We start from the raw sequence: 6,041 nt of genomic DNA, 5'->3' as shown, positions 1-6,041 counted from the left end.
AAATGCTTATTTCAGTCTTCAGAGATCCGTACACGATCAAACAAATGCATGAGTGAGTATTTAACTTAGTATTTGAAAAATACCAGATCAGGCGACATCATTTTTTGACCATTTTTTACAATTGTTCTTTCCACGTTTCCAGCGACATTTAACAGGTGTTTGTTTTTGGAGTCTACTTGCTGCCACAGGAAAATTAACACTGATAACTTGGATGATCTTAACTGTTTCTAATTTCAGACTATATCTGATGCCACAAAGCAACCAACTCCTGTCTTTGAAAAGAGCAGAGAAAGGGGGGGGGGGGCAGCATGGAGCTATGAGCATACACTACACCATGGCGAAGGTTTAGATTTAGTTCTCTGCTACAGAGGTGCCTGGTGCCCAGTGGGGCTGGAAGGGTACAGCAGATACACTCAATTTTTGTCCCCATAACGGTCTCTTGCACTCTAAGAACATTCTAGCACATGTTAGTGAATTTAAGAGGAGTCTCACCTCTTGGCTCAGATTGAGGTTTTAGCGGGCTAGAAAAGTTGTAAGCGACTGATGCGTAAAAGGCCCAAATTGATTCCCAAAATGCAGTTGAAATCCATCACAGTACATGTGTATGTCAACAGAACTACACATGGGAGGAGAAAAGGGGAAATGTGTTACTCTCTTCTTTAGCTTCAGTGTTTTGTTTCTTTTATGTCTGGCATTTTGAACACATTTTACCAAAGGCTGCCTGTCTGGTCAGTTCCTTCTACGTGCTTTTCCTTAGAGGCAATCCCTGAGGAGTGCAACTCCCTGTTTTCCCACACAAGGAGAGAATATATAAATACCACAGCACTATAAATACCACAGCATCTATGTCAGTGGTGGCGAACCTATAGCACGGGTGCCAGAGGTGGCACTCAGAGCCCTCTGTGTGGGCACTCGTGCACAGAGTTCATCATGTGGGAGGGGGGTGGAAAATGACCCCCCACAAACACATGTCTAGGCTGGCCTGGGCATGATCCTTTACCTGGGAGTAAGCTCGGTTGCTGGCAATGGGGCTTGCTTCTGAGTAAACCCTCCTAGGATCGTGATTCACGCACGGTTGCTTCATTAAGCTAACTCCTTAGTGAGTAGACATGTGCCTTGGGAGCCAACCAGACATTTTTTCTGAACTAAAACGCCTCGAGTATTCAGGGGTTAAATTACCTCGAGGTTGGCACTTCTCGCGATAAATAGAGTGGAGTTTTGGAGTTTGCAATTTGCGTGCACTCCAGTCTCAAAAAAGGTTAAAACCATCACTGATCTATGTAGATCTGGAAGTCTAGTGAGAAGCTGAGACCAACATCCTATACTCAGTCTCAGAAAAAGATGTTAGTATGGTCAGTTGTGTACACACCATCCACCATAAAATCACCATAAAATTTTGCTAGTCTAACAGCTTAACACAAACACAAATTTGCTATGTTCGTTTGTTTGCCCTTTCCATGGGTCAGGCAATGAAACTATTTTCAATCTTTCAATCGTTATCTAATTTCCAACATTCCTGAAGAGGGCTATGGTCCAAAGTAATCTCTTCCAGGATTGAATAATTTCACATACATCTTATTCACGAAAAACAGTTAAAATGATTATAGCCATTCTTATAATCTGTGATTCAAATAGAATACATATATCCTTTTCTTATATTTCACTATCATTTCAGTTCATTAAAATATAGAAAAACACATTTTAATTATTTCATTGGATTTTACCTGTTCAGCAGGTTCTCAAACTGTGGGTCGTGACCCCTCTGGGGGTCAAATGACCCTTTCATAGGGGTCGCCTAAGACTTTCTTCATCAGTGTTCCCCATCTGTAAAATTGATAAATGTTAGGATTGGGGGTCACCAAAACATGAGGAACTGTATTAAAGGGTCGCAACATTAGGAAGGTTGAGAACCACTTAAACATTTGCATTTGGCATCTGTATTTATTCACTAAGTTTCTCTATTTAGCTGAAGATGTATTTTGGACTCTTGAGAGATGCTGTTTTTAGTCTTTAGTCCTGTTCTAGGATGTTGTAAATTCCTTAGTGATATGATAAGATCTTCCTACTTTGTACCTTTGCTGACTTAGTTACTTTTTACTACTGAGAGAGAGACTCCTCGATTTTCAGTTTATATAGATCTCTTATTCTTTTATATCAAATAACTAATGCGGGTCCCGACCACGCCTAATGTTTGCTGTGGCAATTGTCCTTCTCATCACAGTCCGCAACCCACACAGATGTCCATGCAGGTCCAATGATCCCCAGCATAGCCTTTTGGGGTGGTCAAATGGAATCCCTCTTTCCCTTTTCAATGCACATCGTTACATGGTGGTGTCTTGTTTTTTTAGTATAAGGTAATCCTTTCCATTCCACAACGGAACTGTCCAGAGTCGCGAAGATCCCAGCTGTCCATGAGGCTGGTTGACACAGCATACGAGATTCCTGGCTTGGGTAAGGCAGAACTGGGGCAAGGAGGCTATCCCAGTCAGGCAGCAGAGGCAGGGTGGTGAGGCTCTCAGATCGAGGCCAGCTCCCTGGGTTCTTAAAAGGGCCATGCGTAATGCAAAGCCCGAGGAGCCGGTGTGAGTGTTGGTTAAGCCCCCACCCACGCAGAATTTTCCTTAGAAGAAAAAGGCAAACTCCAGCTTCAGCTTTTAGTAAAAGAGAGCTGAGGCGCGAGAATATGCGGGTGAGTGGAAGTGGGTAAGTGGTGGCGTTGGATGTGAGGGAGGGCAGCAGTGAGTTGTTATTGAGGATGAGCTGGATGTGTGTGTTGTGTAGTGGTAGCAGTGGAGTGAGGAACAGAGAGTGAAAGTTACCTGTGTGTGTGAGGGAGGAACCCCACCCTGGCGTCTCCTGCCACGGCAAAGTGTGTATGTGTTTCACTTCCACTTTCATTATTACCTGCCTACCAAGTGAAAGTACCTGTTTACTGTTTTTCACTGCTCATCTCTGCCCATCTGCCCGAACATTCTAAGCCCTCAGGCCACAGACAGACAGGCTGCACGAACATTCTAAGGGTGACAGTTAAACACAAACAGCTTCATGGTCTGGTGTGTCAGGAAAAAGATGTTTTACCTGGCTCAGGTATGGACTTTCAGTGATTTGAAGGTCCGATTACCTGCCCGCAACAGGGAGGGACGTCCTGTGAAAATTTGGAGACGATCCGTCCAGCAGCTTCTGAGGGAGACCATCAGGGACAAACACACGTTTAGATTTTTATATAGAGAGATAATATTCAGGCTATTTTCCTGTTCCCATAATATTTTAAGAGGTGGAGGGATGGATGCTTCATACGACTAGTATCTTGAAAGTGTGGGTTCCTTTCTGATAGCATTGTGGCTGATGAACAGTCTATGAATGAATGCCCACCCCTGTTGATGCCCCACTTGAATGACAGCTGGCTTGCCAAGTGGACCTTCCAGAGTCCCTGACCAGCTCATCCTGTTCAGATTGGAAGTTCTTTCTGAGATAGAGGTATTTGTGCCCCATCTCTCTGGGACATTTGCACAGGGCCTTCCTTTGTTTGCTACTGATAAGGGGCTTTCTTGGCAAATTAGTGCTAAGTCAGCCGCTATGACAGACTTCAAGGATGCCCACTTGGGGGGGGGGGGGGAACTGCACGGAATCTACAGTGCTGATTCTTCCAGGGCCTGCGCAGAGTTCTTTCAGATTATGTGAACGTGTGTTAGGCTTTTGGAAATAGCATCCGGAGGGCTGATTTTAAAACACAGTTAACAGCGGATTTTACTAGCTATTCAAACTGATGGGGAATGTGTTAGATGTTTGTTCGTCGGTCTGTCTTCTAGGCTTCCCTTCCCCAAATTTCACGTCATGGACATCATCATCAACAAAATCCCATAAAACCAGTGGTGGGATCCCAAAATTTTAGTAACAGGTTCCCATGGTGGTGGGATTCAAACAGTGGCGTAGCGCCAATGGGGCTGGGCGGGGCACAACGGGGGCATGGCCGGCCATTCCGGGGCGGGGCTGTGGCAAGGACGCAGCTGCTGCGCTGGTCCTTGGGCAGGAAACAAATGCACGCAGGTGCAGGCTGCCACGCACGCCAGTATACCTCCTGCTAGACTGCTTCAAGTTCTGTGCGCTACTGCTGAGGAGCGGAGGAGGGGTGTAACGAAGGCAAAAATCACGTGGCAAAATCACCAATTAGTAACCCCCTCTCGGCACACCCAAATAATTAGTAACCTACTCTCGGGAACCTGTGAGAACCTGCTGGATCCCACCTCTACATAAAACTGATATAAAATTCCACAATCTGAAAAAACCTTGGCACCTTAAAATCAAAGGTACCAAACACTACAGGGGCTAAGAAGAAGGGAGAGGCTGGAAAGTGCAGCTGACATCAATGCCTCTTTTGCCAAAGGTTGCAAACATCCAGGTGGGGCCTGGCATTGTTCTAGAACAGTGATGGCGGACCTTTGGCACTCCAGATGTTATGGACTACAATTCCCATCAGCCCCTACAATTGGCCATGCTGGCATGGGCTGATGGGAATTGTAGTCCATAACATCTGGAGTGCCAAAGGTTCGCCGCCACGGTTCTAGAACTACAAGTGATCTCCAGGTTACAGAAATCTATTCCCATGGAGATATGGGTTGCTTTGGAGAGTGGGTTCTATGACATTATACCCATTGAGGTCTTTCCTTTCCCCAAACCTTCCCCTCCCTTAGCTCCACACCCAAATCTCCAGGAATGTCCCAACCTGGACTTGGCAACTCTACTGGGAGGCAGGCTAAGTTGGATGACCAGGCTTTCGATTCGCTGCATCTTCTCTTCCTGCTTCCTATTGGCCAGGTCATTATGTGATGCCACAGTTCACCGGCTTCAGACCTAAACACAGGCCTGTTGCCTGCATCATAAAGGGGTGTGACTGAGCTTTGTCAAGCTCTAGCAGCCTTCTGGCATGTTAGCTTCTTTTTTACTGATTCTTCATTGCGTCATTCCCCACACCATCTTTGGAAGCCACTGATGACAGGTATCTTTTTCTTGGAGCCTCTGTGAACTATTTAATTGTGCTATTTCCCCCCGTTCTCTTATGCACAGACAATCCTTCCATATAACAGATTCATGCCAGGTAGTGACATCTACTCTAACTGTGGTGGATTCCACACAGCATAAATATAACATCTTTAGGACATTTTTAAAAGTTATTTGTGGCATTTTGAGTTCCCACAGTGCATTGTCAACCAAAGTGGATCTTTTTTCCCACCTGCCACACAAAGCTCTTGTCAATTTCACAGTGGCGCCCACTATTTTGTGGACTGCACCAGATTCTCTGTGAAGATTCTCCTTGGAGGTTTCCTCTGCTTGCAGCTCATCCATGTGCAATTTTACTGTTAAAAGTAGGTGAATAAAGTTTATTTTGTCTAGCTATCCCATGCATGTGTCGTTTTTCCTTTTGTTTTGTTTTGAGGGGGATATCTGCAAAGCTACAGCAACATGATTAGAGAAGCTCCAATATTTGTGTCAACGTAGCTTCGCAGACATCCCCCTCAAAACAAAAGGAAAAATGACACTTGCATGGGATCGCTCGGCAAAACAGACTTTATTCATCTACTTTTTACAGTGAAATAGCAAACGGAGGATCTATAAGCAGAGGAATCTTCACAAAAAATCCTCTGCAGCACACAAAATGGCAGGCATGAGCAGCAGAAACAAGAGTAAGAGGTTTGGACAGAAGAAATAAAGCATTTCCTGACTGCTTATGTTCACTCAGCAAGCAGGAAACATCTTCGCCCCGAGTTGGGGAGAAAAGATTGCTAGTTTAGCAATTTTTTTAAAAAAAAAACTTGGTTGAGAGAAATAAAATGGGCTGAAGTCATTTGGGGGAAGAGAACTTTGTGAGGTTTTCCCCCAAAACACTTTTTATAACGTCCCAAATAAGTTATATTGATGCCGTGCAGAATCCAACATTTTCTCCCCAAGGTTACAGGCAGACAGGAGTCTTTTGCCTGTTCCCTGGGATCCTTCAAGTGGAGATAACAAGGACCTGAGATCTTCTGTATCCAAAACAAGGGCTG

The sequence above is a fragment of the Sphaerodactylus townsendi genome, unplaced genomic scaffold, assembly GCF_021028975.2.
Source record: "Sphaerodactylus townsendi isolate TG3544 unplaced genomic scaffold, MPM_Stown_v2.3 scaffold_23, whole genome shotgun sequence".
NCBI lineage: Eukaryota > Metazoa > Chordata > Lepidosauria > Squamata > Sphaerodactylidae > Sphaerodactylus > Sphaerodactylus townsendi.
This window is presented reverse-complemented; position numbering follows the sequence as displayed.